The sequence below is a fragment of the Melospiza melodia genome, chromosome 3, assembly GCF_035770615.1.
Source record: "Melospiza melodia melodia isolate bMelMel2 chromosome 3, bMelMel2.pri, whole genome shotgun sequence".
Taxonomy (NCBI): Eukaryota; Metazoa; Chordata; class Aves; order Passeriformes; family Passerellidae; genus Melospiza; species Melospiza melodia.
Genome location: NC_086196.1, coordinates 25,564,865 through 25,580,956, shown reverse-complemented (window position 1 = coordinate 25,580,956; position 16,092 = coordinate 25,564,865).

Sequence of the window (16,092 nt, the reverse complement as noted above, 5' to 3'; positions counted from 1 at the left end):
TGTGTGAGCATGAAACATGGTAGCTATGTCATAAATAATGAAAAAATTTAGGACATTGGTCCTCAGAGTCTGATTAGAAAGTAGGTAACATAAATTATGTCTAGTTGCTCTGAGAGGAAAGATTTTGCACAAAATCTGGGACTTAATTTTAAAATCAGAAGTAGAAAGTTCAGTGTCTATTGTTTAGATGTTATCTTAGATATAAGAATATTCTTACAGTAATATTTCCAAATTTTAAAACCTTAAATTGTTCAGGTATACACAGTACTCTCTTTCAGAAAAATTTATAATTTAATATCTGTATGTCAGACATGTTTTTAATTTCTGCGTTTAAAAAAATTCCAGAACCACACTTTAGAATAGAAAACCAATAAATAATTCAAAAACATGTTGGAATATTATTCCATTTGGACAACGAGAAACTTCATCAGAAAGTGAAGAAATCTGAGGGTGCAATATATCCAGTTATTCAACTTTTCTTCCACCACCATACCTTTATTTGATTTTTTACCCATTTCTGGGTAACATATAAGCAATTCCACTGAAAGTTTCTCCACGCTGCCTGCCATCTGTCAACAAACTCAATTCTGACAGGAGTAGCCAGCATCTCAAGGGTGCAAATCAATTTACTGTCAGTGTTGGATGTATTCCAGTGCGTTTCCTCAGCACAGATGAAAGAAATTGTGTCAACTGAGCAGTGTTGCATATGTTTTTATCTGCTGTTGGCTAGGGATTGAGATAAAACTACTAAATTCACTTCATTTAGAATCTCAAATTTTATCTGGTATGTGCATAGCATGCAGTGTACAGGGGAAGGAAATCAATAGCCTTGGTGAGCAATTATAAAATAAAGAGACTCAGGCAGGTTTGGTAAGAATGATGTAAAATATAACTGTGAGTGGGCCTTGATAGGTAAGAAAAGCACAATGCAAATAATGGTAGATAAATTTCATCCCTCCCCCAACTTTCCTGAACTATTTATTGCTTTGCAAACTAGGACTGCTGTTGTAAGAAGAAAACATCCCTTTTCTAAAGAATTGTGAATTATTTGCATAAAACAATTCACTAGTATTCACCTATTATCTTTCTTTTCATAAAATTCAGGGTGTATCAAATGCCCTGTTTCCAGGTACCTATCTCATTTACACCAGATGAATATAATCACTGATAGCAACAGTTCAGAGCCTGTACATTTGACCTCTGTTTTACCTGAGCAATTTGAGACAATAAAGGGTGTACAGAAACTTTCCAAATATAAATTCTTGATGCCTCCTACAATATCTGGAAAGGTTTAGAGACATGAGCATGTTAATCCCTGTAAATGACACTGCCAGATTTTCAGAAAGCTGTGAATCTTGCAAGTAATCCACATTTGAAAAAAGCAAGTTAGCTTCATCCCTAAAGTGGCAATGCGCAATGGATAAGAAGGGGGTCATATTTGTCACTTTTAAATGTTGGTCTTTCTATATATAATCTAACAACATTTTCACAATTTGAAACATACATTGAGCTCATTTGTTTTCAGCTGCTGCTCTGTTCTGCTCCAGGGTTATTGCAATCTCACTTTTCCATTCACTTGTTCATAGATTGGCAAAAAAATTTGCAGTATCAGTTTATGAGAATGTCCTTAACTTCTATCAATGTTTTCCCTGTTTTCATGAAAGACACTCAAGGATATTTGAGAAAAAGTGTAAAGCAAGTAATAATTATGATACATCCTTTGCCAAGTTCCTGAGTACTTCTTAGTGAGTTGTTGACAACATATGGTACAGACAGCCCTTTGTAAAACATTGAAACAACACATAGATACCAAACTCATACACCTTGCTTGGAAGAGGTTGCAGTGAGCAAGGAATCTTAGAATCATAGAAGGGTGTGGGTTAGAAGGGAGCTTTACATGTCTTATAGTCCAATGCCTTTGTCATGAGCTGGGCCATCTTTTATTATATCAGGTTCCTCAAATCCCCATCTAACCTAGTCTTCCTGTGATGAGACATGCATGGCTCCTCTGAATAACTTGTTTCAATGTCTAAACCCACCCTCTTTCAGTTTAAAAATACTGTCCCTTGTCCTGTCACTGCAGGCCTTGGTAAAGCATTTTTTTCCCTAACAAGCTCCTTTTACATGCTGGAAGACTGCAATAAGTTCTCCTAGGAGTCCTCTCTTCTCCAGGCTGAACAGCTTCAGGTCACTCATCCTGTCTCTGTAAGAGAGGTGCTACAGCCCTCTGGACATCTTTGGGCTCCCTTTGGTCCATCAGGTCCATGTGTTTCTTGTGCTGCACCCCAGAGCTGGACACTGCAGTCCAGGTGGGGTCTCATGAGAAAGGAGTAGAGGGGGACAATCACCTCCCTTCAGCTTCTGACCACACTTTATTTTTTTTTTTTTTTTGCGCAAATCAGAACTGGCTTTACAAAAGGATCCACAAAAACGATTTGCATGGATCCATGAGAGCTGTTATGAGTTACTGTGCTTCTATACCACCAAAACTTTGCCTTCGTAATTCCACTCCTTTTCTGTGATAATTTTTTTATATCTCCATTGAGTTAACTTCTATCTATTCACTTCAGTACTATTGAACTGAACATTTCCCACGAGTTTCTTTAATGACACATCTAACACTTGTCACAAATTTCTTTCTTATTTTCTCTCCAATGGTAGAAAATGTAGTGGAATACTTCACTTTCTAAATATTTTGGTTGGGTTTCTCTACTGTTCATGTAAATAGCAGCATTTCTTTTCAAGAAGGTGGCAAACTTTGTGTTGGGAATGTAAACTGTCATGATTTGTAAAGCCTGTTCCAGCATTCATTGCAGAAACAACCTATTGGTCCAGAATATTATGCAGAATAGCACATATGTATATGTCTCATACATGTGTATGCATATGTCATATTTTCTCTTTGATCAAAACCTGTTAAAGGACAAATGCACTAACACTGTCTGGAGGTGTGAGATCATCCTCTAGTCTCTTTCTCTCATGAATATCTAAAGAAATTGTTTAAGATCCTAGCCAAGGCTGGAGACTTCACTGCTGCAAAAGATGAGAATAATCACAGTCTGAACCACTTTTCACTCACTTACAAAATTCTCATCTTTGATTCAATTTTACTCAGTGAAGTTTTCAGAAACATACAAAATGGTTCAACTTATTTGTCTTCCAGTAGGGAGGAAAGTAAGAGTGGAAAGTTGCCATTTCTATTTTTAATATCTGGCTATTATAACTAGTAGTTTCCTAGGAAAATAAATAAATAACTAAGAGATTAGATAAGAATAAATGAAAGAAACACTTCACATAACACACTGCCAATTTATGAAATTAAATACCTCTGGGTATAAGGTACTCAAGTATGTGTAGAAGAATAAAAGGGAGCCAGATAATAATGACTCAGAATATATCTGTTAGGATAATCAACTCCTGTACTTTTGGGTGCATACTCATCACTTCACTGGAGGCATTACTTTATTTTTCTTATGTATATTATATTACACAATTTTCTGTGTGGACTTGGGACATCTTTCATATGCATTTAAATATTATGACTGGAGGAGAACTAGATACACTATTGCAAAATATAAAAAAAGTAACATAAGATATAGGTGATATTTGAAGCAAAGTTTACCAGAATTTAAAATAGTGTAAAAGGATATCCCAGAAAAGTGGTGGATCCTTTTTGGTACCTTTGTGATTGCCCAATGTAAGATAAAAAATTTCTGAGAAAAAAATTCAGAATAAAAATAAGCATGGGCACAATAATGATCATCATTTGTATCTGGTTTCAGACTACTATCTTTTGAGGAAAATGAGAGGTGAATTGCATCTCCAAGTATCATGACTGTGAATAGAACAATAATAAAGTGAACTCTATTTATGTGCTCTGGAGTGGGAAAAAAAATAGGATTATCACTGTGTGCTAAAGAATGAGCATGACCAAATTGTCAAACAATAGACTTTTGCAATGAAGCAAGTTAGATAAAAAGGAACCTCTTGCCATGTAAAACTACATCTCCATTTGTGCCTAATTATGGAATAGCAACAGGTGGGATTCCATCACCTCCATTAGAAGTAAGGGCTTTGGTCATACCCAAAACCATGTATGGATGGGACACACCAATAGACTCATGTTCCCTCATCCATGAGATCCAAGTGACAGAAAAATTTTTTAAACATCTCAGACATCATCTTTAAGTAATGTGGATGTATTTCTCCACCATTCATACTGAGAAACAGTTGAGGACTACCACTTTATTGTGCGAAGAAACTCTAATTTGTAGTTAATGAATGTACCTTTTTCCCTTTAATGTCTTGCCTTTAATATTATATGTGTATATGTGTGTGTGTCAAAAATTGTATATTTAACTTAAGATAAATTTAATCTCTGAAGGTTACTTCTCAAAATATTTATAAAGAGCAATAATATCTTCTCTAATAAACACACTCTAATCATTATTTTAAAGTCTAGAACATTAATTTATGAAGAAGCCAGTCAATTCCTTTTACATTCCACCATAATTTACAAGCAGAACCTGTTACTAGCTGTACAAGCTGTTACTAATACAGAAAGATTTGTAGCACTGGACACTCAATGTCCAGTTTCTTCCACTGCATATTTTTTAAGTTCTTATGCTGCTCTGAAGCATCAGACAAGCTGCCATTCTCCAGAACCTGAAACTTAAATTTTGTAACAGCCTCAAAGTTTTTCCAGAGCCATTGGAAGACTTGCCTCTTATCACTACTGTTCAGATGCGGAGTTGAAAGGAACTCGTAGGAGCTGCAATAATGCAAGCTAAGCAAGGTTACTTTTAGCTTCATTATCTTCACGCCTTCTTAAAAGTTATTCACCATCCAAAGCATTGTATTGTCATGGTCTATAAATGTGTTTGCTGGCTGTATACTGTACTTTCTTTATCTGACCTTGCTCATTCAAAGATGCACTTGTTATAGTATGTCAGTCACTAATGAGGCCTAAGTAATTGAGCCTGATTGAACTGGCAAGATGCTGCCTAATTATAATGATAAATGGAATTGGCTGATCAGCTATGGAGGTGAATGGCGTGGAGAGCATTAAAACAAGGTCACTCTGTGAAGGAGAACCTCTTTTTTCCTTTTTTCTTTTTTTCTTTTTAATTATTCTGCCCCTTTCCTATGGCTCTCCAAATTCAGACTCTTAATCTCTTTGTCCTGCTACATAGCCAGGCACTCAGTGTTTAACTGTACTGGGACTGTTTAGGACAACAGCACTGTATACCAGTCCAGCAGTGATCACCTCCTTTCCCTAACTATACGTGAAAATGCCTATGGAAAATACTTACAAGTATATGAGGGAGGGAAGACTTAAAAGGTTCTAGATGTTCATAGTTACTGGATAACATCATCCACACTCATTGCCCCAGAGAGGAAAGCTTATTGTTTTTAATCGGATGAATGAGTTCTAATTTATTTTTTAAAAAAATCTTTCATTAATGTCACCAGCTCTTTATGTTCTTCAACTCATTTCAAGTCTGTGACCAGAACGAAACTTTCAAGGATCTCTTAGGAAAAGTCACATTTTGTGGAGTGACGTATTGTCATTTTATCTCAGAAAGAACCCGAAGTGTCTTTATAAGAACAAGTCAGATTATTTTTTGGGTTTTTTTGAGCAAATATTATACTTTACGTTCCATAAATCAATGACACTGAGGGGATCTCCTTCTGAATATAAGGAGGATAAGGAGATAGCAAGAACTGACATAACTTTACCAAGGACAGGTTTTGCATTACCAATCAAATTGCCTTTTTTAATTAGAATAATGTCTCTGTGTACCAGCAGAGATCAGTGCATTTTGTACACTGAGTCTAGGAAGGCCTTTGAAAGACTATCTGTAATTTCTTGGTAGCCATGTGGTGAGAAAAGGATCAGAGTACAGCAAGATGGATGGGCAATGGGAGGGACGGGTGGGCTAAAAATGTTGCAAACAGGGGCAGAAAATACAACTACTTTCCAGTTGCTAACACTGTTCTTGTGTCATGAGCAGTGGGACTGATATTTTTTGCTTTAGGTGTACCTGTCTTCATCCCTTTTTCTGACCTTGTTTTCCCAGAATGACCTCAGACCTAATTAGAAGCTCGGTTTCAAGCCATGCATTTGGCCATGTCTCCTGGATGTACCCTGGAACTGATTCATTACTGTGTTGCAAGCTGATAACAAACCCTCTTAGCAGCAACCAAATCTGTCTGCGTTCAGACAATGTGAGATGATGCCAATGGTGAGGGCAGAGACTGAGCTAGAGTCACCCTTGGCTTCCAGATTGTCCTCCCACATACACAGGGCCTGCTCCAGCTGCCTTCTGACATGCACAAGTCCAGCAGAGGTTTGTAGTAAAAGACCAGGAAAGATCAGGGCTTCCTAGAATATGTATTTGCACAAGGGCTTGAACCATGGCACCTCTAAAAGTGCGCCTCCACCTTCACTTGGATGCCTCTCTGCTGCTCCAGAAATGTCATTGGACATGAACACACACGACTATCTAAAAAAAAAAAATCACTTGCAAAAATTAGCCTTTCTACACAAAGAAGTGTGGTAGATGGAAGGGTTGTATGGTCCTTCCCCCCCACCCCCCATCTCTTTCCAGTGTAATTTAGAGATTGAGCAATTAGTTCATGTGTGCATCTAACAGGAGTTGAGAAAAGATAGAGAAATGGTTGAAATAATCCTTTCAGTTTTGTGTGCCGAGTAAACTCAAGGAACAGGGCAGAAAATTATGTCAGATGGTGGGAGGCCACTTATATGAAGATCATTGAAGCTGAGGTTCAAAAATTTCAAGATTTAATGAATCTCCATGGGTAGGTTTCTTTATAATTGCAGATGATATTTAGAAGAACAGGACTAATTAGAAATGATTATAAATATGTTTAGGCTTAATTGAAAGTAAGATTTTCTCATGTTAAATTCAAGATGACTGTTTTAATAGATAGAGTTGCAGTTTAAGTAGATGTGTAGAACTAAAATCTGATATCCATATGTCTTCTGTGCATTAGCGTTGGTTTTTTTCTATTGCATGTTAAAATAAATTTTAAACAATCAAATTGCCTTTGGTCATGAGGCAATCGAAATTAAAATATTTTATTTCTGAATTGTAAAAATGATAAAGAAAATAAATAAAATATCAAAATTCCCTGGAGACCATATGGCTTTTTGAATGGCTGTGTTTGTTAGCCTAATGTTTGTCATTCACTACAGCTACAATATATATATAAGCTCTAAAGCTTTTAAATTATTACACATATAAATGTGAATAATATTAATAGGTACATTCTATTATTAATTGAATTTCTAATTATTATTCATAAGTTTTGGGATTTTTCATTAGTATTATGGACTTTTGATTTACATAGTAATGTTATTATGTCTCATAATTAGACAGCACATAAACACTGTTCATAACTGATGATAAGAATGGTTCACTACCTCCTTATTGCTGAATTTCAGGGTGATTAATAATGTGCAGCTTTTACAATCCAGGAGTCTTAAACATGGCTAATACTTTATGGGTTCAACTAAGCTTTGTTTGCTAAGTTTCAGAAGGTTTGAAGAGCTGATCAAAATACTATAGCAGTGTTTATTGAAAAGCAAAAGTTGTTCTTGTGGACCTGTATATTTTTTGTGTTTTCTCACTAGAGCAAAAGGGGAAGAGAGAGACAGGCTGGAAATTGATTCAGAAGATAAACAAGATTTGTCTGATTAGTTTGGTAGGATATGGGTACCATACTTCACCAATGAAAGATAACAGGTCAGTAGTGAATATCCAATTCTGTCATTTAACAGCTGGGATGTAAATGTATGGGAAGTAAAAAATTCATAGTTATTTGGAAGTAGAGCAGTCCATCAGTGAAGTTTCCAAGAATAAATTATCATAATGTCACAGATTTAAGAATTTTTTAAGCATATAGGACTTTTACATACATAATTACCTGATCAAGCAACCAACCATCTGATCATAGCTGTCCATGAAAAGGAGTGTACCTTCACATTACATTTTTCATAAGACATCAAAGAGAAAGTCTGGGTCAACCGGCATTCCTTGTCTACTTATGTCATAGAATGTTACACAGACTTAAACATAAAGGAGAACTGAAGCTCCTCAGGTGTAAGACACACAAATTGAAGTGCCTCAATGGAAGTAACTGTGCATGGAGGAGACATCTAAGACTGGATTATAACCACTAGAGAATTTGCCAATACATTCAAAGATCATATTCTGACAAGCAGCTCCTAGTGCTCCACTCATACTAGTTAATTAAACCTGCCTAGGCAGATTCTAGGCACTGAGGTCACCTGGAAGAGAGTGTCATGTATTCATGCCAGTTAAGTGTCCTGTGTTTTAAACTACAAATTGTCTACTATAATGGAATCTGTATCATTTTAATAGCTAGACCGTCCCATCAATTGTTCAAGGTTAAGTCTAATTAATAGCAGGAAATGTTCTAAGTGTTTGCTGTTAGAGACATTTGCTTCCCATTGGCAGAAGCATATCCAAATCTGTCTGAATTTATTGTGGTACAACTGAATTGCCCTATAGAGTCCTTCAGACTTTTCATGTTAGAGTTCCATTGCCTTTAACAGAAGTCTAGAAGTTGAGATGACATGCAGATGCTTACCCTAGATGCTGGAAAATTTTTGCTTGTGAGATTAAAATTTAAAATTTAATTGAAATAATTTTTAATGCTTTCCAGAAAGACTGTATTATGTCATTAATGTTTCACTCACATACTTGTGGTTTTATCAGTAATTTTTACTTTGGTAAATTTATCCTCCTTATGAACTTGGACGGTGCCAAAGAGCAATAAATTTGGGCAACTAACTAGAAAAAATATTGAAGTAAATTAAGTAAATTAAATATCAAAGCAAGATAAAAGGCTGTTGGGTAAAAAAAGCATATGTGTGAACACACAGCACATATATGTTTTGAGTTAGAGGTCCAACTTTACAATAAGAACTATGGAAAAAAGCAGAGAAAAAAGAGAATTTTTCATTCCTGGTTTCCAGCAGAAGAAAACTGAATTAAGGTTAGTTAGAAATGGAAAGAAACTGAAAGAATCTTTACTTCAGGAGCTGATAGATAGATAGCTGATAGATGGATTGCCGGGTCTCTGTAGAACCCTATCAGAGTTAATAGAGCTCCATGTAGCCAAAAAAATCTGGCTGAAAATGATAAATTTCTAGGTTACAGATAGAAAAAGAAATATTATATGTTATTTCAAGGAATGTCATGACTTTGTAGTGAGGGAGAAGTAATGGTGATTGAAAGAAACCATTCTGTAAAAATACTAACACCCCCCCCCCCCCAATAAATAGCTATTGATCAATAAAAGGCATCCAACAAATTAAAAATTATACTGCTGAGAAGATACAGATATTTCCTGTAGAAAAGGAAAAGCAGCTGATGCAGAAAAAAACTAATACTTGTTAGCAGTTTGAATTAATCCTATGGGATTTTTTCTATCCTTTTGAGAAAATTCAGCGAGAAAATGTTATGGGTTGTTATCCATCACTTCTTTCAACATTATTAGCAGCTTTCAAAGACCTTTGAAGAAAACTGCATGTAATGAAGTTAATAATACATATATTTTATCTGTAAAGGTTACATCTGTCTAGCATTTTAATTTTTCCACCTCTTACTTATGTGGTGGTTAGAATTACAATGAAAAATCATTAGCTCAGGTATGACTCATCCATTATAGCCTGGAGAAAAGTCAATATTGACACTCCCAATGATCTCATATGCACCTTTCATATATAATTTGTTGATGCTATTATGTATCTGTGATCCATGTTTCCCAAGGAAGAACATCCTCTAAGGTTAAATTCAATAATCTTCATAAGAAAAGATGATTGGAGGACCTGAATATTCTTAATAAATTTTAGATTAACAGACAAGATGACATTTAACCACAAGATGTGAGCAATGATTAAAAGAACATTATGAAGAAGGGAACATGCTGTGATTTCACAATTGTGTCATCTTTTCAACACTTTAGTCTTATATAATGGTCCTTGAATACTTGATTCAGCTACTCTGGGTAAAAGAATCCCAGTGACAAAAATTTCCTTATGCCAAAGTTAATGGTTTCCATTTTTCACCTACTTTACTAATCTCGGACTAACATTTTTGCAAAATAAGGATACAACTGAGTGTTTTAAAGCAAGTCCTGCATATAGTGCTCTGCTCTTTATTTGCGGCAACATAATACATATGACACAGGGAAGTTCAAAATCCTGAGGGAAGTGAGGAAGGCAAGAAGAGTACAGACCCTGAACTTCCCGGGAACAGACTTTGACTTACTCAGAAGTGGTAGAAAAGATCCTGTGAGATGCAGCTCTGAAGGGCAGAAAAGCTCAAGAGTACTCTCTGATCTTTGAGAACAAACCTCCTCCAAGCACAGGAATGATGTGTTCTGGAAAACAATTGGACTTACCATGAACAAACAGGCATACTGATGATTAACCAAAACAAAAAAATCCAAACCAAACAAAAAAAAGTATTAACAGCAAGCAAAAACAAAGATAGGGCATAATGGAGGAATACTGAAACATTGCCTGGTCATGCAGGAATGCTGATGGAAAAGTAAAAGTTTGAGTAGACTTAAAATTGGCAAGGGATGGCCCTGGTAAAAAGAAGAGCTTTTATGACTGCACTGACAGCAAATAAACCAGCAATGAAAACGTTGACTCACTGCTGGAGGTGGTGAGTGATGTCGTGACATTGAATACCAGATGAGGATGTGGTACTCAATGCCTTCATTGATTTTCACCAACAAGGTCTCCTGGGCCTCTCTGTTTGGAGGCAAGGTTGCAGAAGGAGAGAACCAACCAACCAATGTGAAAGTTGGAGTAATGGATTTTTTAAAGAGAGTTTGATTCACACTAATTCATAGGATTAGGTGTGTTGCACACAAGTGTACTGGAAGAACAGCAGTAGGAGACAAACATTTTAATCATCTTCAAGCAGTCTGAAGAAAATTGAAGTAACTATGAGTTTTTCAGCCTCACTTCAGTAGCTGTGAAAATTACAGAGCAACTCTTTTTGGAAGCGATTTTGGAACACATGAAGAAGCAGACATGAAAAACTAATGTGGACTGACATATAGCAGGTTGAGTCTTACAGTTACTTTGTGGGATAAAACTACTGGATCTAGAGAGGAAAGGGAATGTTGATTTTCCCTTAGTCACAGACAGGAAAAGGGACTTTAGTGAGGTTTTCCAGTGTTCTCTAACACCCTTGTCAAAGGTTTGGACATGATATCATAAATTATTTCAAAATGAGTAGAAATGTCCTGGATTGCATGACTCAGGGGGTAGGTAGTAAATCGCCCTGGCTTCAAGTTACAAGTATAATTCACTAGAATTCTTTCCTGGAACCTGGTAGTCTTGTTTAACATCTTTACCAAGGATCTGGAGGAGGTAAAAAAGTGCTCTCTTTTGTAAAGTTAAAAGACCAAGGTTGAAAGACCAATCTGTATTTTTGAAGGCAGGTCTGCTGTTCAGAAACATAGACAGACTGAAGGCAAGGTCTAACAGGAACCTTATTAAATTCATCAGTCTTCCACCAGGAATGGAGCAAAGAGCACAGTGTGGGTAAATTACTCTTACTGACTGACTGGGTAAGTATCTCTGAGGCAAGGACTTGGGAGTCCTGGTGAAGTGCCATTGATTAAATAGAGTCCCATGAAAGTCATAGCAGGTTGCTAGGACTGTGACTCCTGGCAATGGAAAAGTAGCATTGATTTCCTCACACTTAAACTAAAATAAACTCTTTATATAAATAAATAAATAGATATATTTTTATAATATATAAATATATATAAATAATTAAATAAAATCTTTAATATTACATTTATATAATTTATATAGTTAGAAATACTTAGAGAAAGCACATAAAAGAAGTGTTCTCATCTAGAAATGGACATTAAACCTCCCTGAAATAAAAAAAATATATTTTCATCCCTACTTCAAAACAAGATATGGAGAAAAATATATATCTGCCTCTTCATAATTCCATGAAATGGTCATGTCTTTGTTTTGTGCTCACCAGAATTGTTCCTATTTCCCTGAATTAAGGTCTACCTTGCAACAATTACAGATTTTCTGTTTCATAAGATTAATATATTGAACACATTGGTTTGATTCTCTGAATCATACCCTTTTACTGTCTTATCCTTTCTCTTATCCTTACAGCATCCTTTATATTTACACCTATTTTTTACTGAAAATATTAACTGCCTGCAGTCTTAGGTCAGTGATCTCATTCTTATGAGTGTTTCTACACATTGCAAAAAAACCCAAACACCGAGAACTTTACAATGCAACCTGTTAGATGGCACAGCATGGTCCAAGTCAGCATGATCCAGGTAAAGGTATGGATGCCTTGCATCTCTAAGGAATAGGGGAAGATTTATGTCTCAGTTCTCCAGGTCATTGGGTGTCAAAGTCCCTTGTCAATCTGGTCTTCTGAGGAGGGCAGATCCTTACTATCAGAGAGGGTGAGGAATTGCAGATTTCATTGTTATATATCAAATATATTAGAAACCAAATTTACAGCAAGTACCGTTTCTTCTCTGGCTGCAGATTCTGTAGGCCAGATTCATTTCCCCTATACACTTCTGAAATCTTTTATTCCAAAGGCACTACCACTGTCACTGATGGGCTTGGTCTTGTCCTGCAGTGGATCCATCTTGGAGCTAATTAGAATTAGTTCTGTTGGACAAGGGGGAAACTTCTCCAGCTCCTCACAGAAGCCCCCCTGCCCCGTAGCCCTCCTGCTACAAAAGCTTGCTGTGCAAACCTAAGGCAGAGATATCAGATATCACTCACTCTGCTTGCCTGTAAGTGTGTTTGCAGCAGAGACAAGTTTTGATAGAGATTATTGCCCTGAAGGGTTTAAAATAGAACGTGGCCATGTAAAGAGTAAAAGAGTAGAGGGGAGGAAAGAGTAGGAAAGCAAAGAGAGATCAATATCAATGTCCCCAGGAAGTGAACAGCTGATTCTGGTCAGATATCCAGGAGGAATATGCTTGCTTGTAAAATGCAGTCATATTCAACAGGTTAGTTGTGACTTATCTCATGATAGTCCAGTCTACTGTATTTTGAATGAAAATTGGAGATTTACTTTACAGAAGCGTAGTGAAGTGGAGGAGGAGTGTCATGACATAAACTATGCTGTTATCCTCCAGACGTGCATACTCACTGCAGAAACAGGGACTGGCTTTGGTGTTTTTGTCATTACCTGCTCAAAATTATACCTTGTAGTTAAGGAGAAGCTGCTGCTTCAGACACAGCCCGTTTGTTTATGGTTGTGCCTAATTTCCTACAGAAATTTACTCTGATATAAAAGTGGAGAAAAATATGTAGATAGGTTTACTGTTGAATAGACAGGAAAAACATCACAGGTAAGAATAAAGGAATTTCATTCCCAGTATGAAAAAATATAGAAAGGTTGGGTTTTCCTAGAGCGAAAGCTTTTGTTGGCATAACTTTTGCGAATTTTGGTACATGGGTTGCTGCTTATGGGTCTGCTCAGACCATAGTTCAATATTATAATAAATGGCAAATATTAATGTAGGTCTCTTAGCATTGTGGGGGGATAGAATGTAAGAAAATAAAGATAATGCAGAAGGTAATCTCACCCCTGAAGAGTTGCAGCTGTACTAATTACCAAAGTTTAGGAACAGGCCTGCCCTTAACAGGCCGCAGCTGTGTCTGATAAGGATGAGTGCTACAAAAGAGTGGGTTAGCTGGGTGAGGAGGGCACTGGAGTTTCTTGGTTGTACTGTGGAGGAGTTAGAGGCAGTGCTGTGAGGAAGTGCCCATGAGAAATTGCTGAGATGGTATGGGACCTTTATAATAAGATGACAACATAGCATGGGTTCAGAAATGCTGCAGACATTCTATTGCAGGGTGACACAGGTTTGTATTTCTTTTTCAGCTTTCTTCAAAGAATATTTGAGGGTTTTCTGACAAGTGCATGTGATGTAAAGTATGTACACAATCAGAGGGAGAAAATACTCTGAGGGGTAGTCTGTGTCGTGTATTCTGGCTAAGAAGTGTGATTGTGTGCCTATGTCTGATATAGATCAGTTTAATATTGTCAGATAATGTGATGGTGCAAAAGTCTGGTATTGGTCTGAGAAGTACCTGGCTTCTCAGAGTCACCTGTGGAAAGCAATTGCAACAGAGATGAATATCCTTCCCTGAAAAAATGCACTGCTGAATTAATTCAGAAGTCCCATAACTGAAATTATGTGCAAGGATTACACTAAAGAAGAACTTTTAACTGAAATGCTGTGAAACTTGGTCTCACATGGCACATGAAAAGAAGTTTCGAACATGCTGAGAGAGCCAATACTCTGTGTATTCAAGAATCCAGAAAAAAATGTTTGAGGGGTTAGGCAGTTTGCCCTACACTAATTTGCCAAGGTCTTTTTCTTAACATAAGTACTTCAAGGTACAAGTATTACCCCATGAACATTTGTTTTTTGACACATTAAGGCTGTGAATGTCTTGCCAAGACATTGCAATGAATAGTCATGAGCAGTGCTCTACATCTAGCCTCAGACAGAAAGGGCATGTTAGGCATGTGGAATGAGTACTAAGAATCCTTGAAAGAGGAAATTGCCTTAACTTACAGTAGAAGCAAGTGTAAGTACCATTCATGGTATGACATGTGCAGCTTTACTTACTCTGGCCAGTGTTAGAGGAAGAGGAAACACACATCCTCTCTGTGTGAAGCTGAAAGAGATTGTACTGCCTGATCAGTGCAAGCTTATCAGTTTGGCTTATTTTCTGCATTGGCACTTATGGGTTCTATTCTTCCTTGATTTGCCTGGGTAAAATTTTCCCACTGATGTCAATGGGAGCATCTGTGTAAGTGTTGGCACACAGTTTCTGCTACACTACTGAACACTCTGACATAGATAAATTATTTTGTTCAAGTGGTAGGAGAGGAAGGATTAAAGGCATTTATATACAACTACACGGAAGAGTGTTTTTGTAACAACCAACACCAAATCTTTGCTAAAATGGAGATTTTCCTTTCAGTACAAAATGAAAAAAATAACAAGTAGTAAGTCATCTGAGTAAAGTGAGAATACTGGAAATTGGAGCTAGTTTTGCTCTGTCTCTTATCTTTTTGCTTTTTAAAACTACTTTCCTCTCTCCTGAAAATGCACACAGAAAGAAGGAAAAGGAAGGAAAAAAAAAGCCCCAAAGATTTAATAAAACATTACATTTGACAGAGCAGACAACTAGTGGAAATAGGAGCATCTTTGGCAAAATGACATTGAGAGCTTTCAGAGATGCTTGCTGTGTTCATGCTGGAGAAATCCTTTATGTGGGCAATAATCTGCAGCCATAGCCTTGAAGGTTTATTTCTCCTCCACCTTTCCTCTTCCTGACACCTTAGTTCTCAACACACCTGAACACCAGCAAAATGAGCTGGAAGGCTCTCAACTGTTTTTCATACTATTTAGTGATTGGATAGACAAATAAAGAATGTTTGGGATTTTTTTGTTTTTCTTGTTCTGTATTTTCCTCCTTTATGTGGCTTGTATTTTGTTGGTTGGGTTTTACTTGTTTTAAAGAAAAAGCTGTTTTACACCTTTGGAGTGCTGTTACCACCAGTGAACACTGACTGTAATGGACTTCATGCATAATTCATGCAATCAAAACTTTGCAACTGTGCGAAATTGCGTACCCCACATCCTGTGCCTTCAAATCGGCTTCCACGGACTGTCAGGAGTTACAGCAGTGGGGCTCACTCAGTGGCCGTAAGCTGGAACACTAATGAAGCTGCCTGAACAGCACCATAGAGAGCCATTTAATCAGCCTCTGTTTTTAATTCTGGTTGGCTGACAGGTGTCCAAAAGTACTGAAACACTGAAAGGAAAAAAGAAAACCTGATTCAGTTATCACTAAACAGAATAGGAAACATATAAAGAGATTTTTATCAAGGCTTTTAGTTTTGATGGTGGAAATTAAAGGTTATTTTGAAAACACCTAAGCATTTGTTGTATTAAATATTGAAAATACATTATCCAGCTTAATAATTATGGAATTAG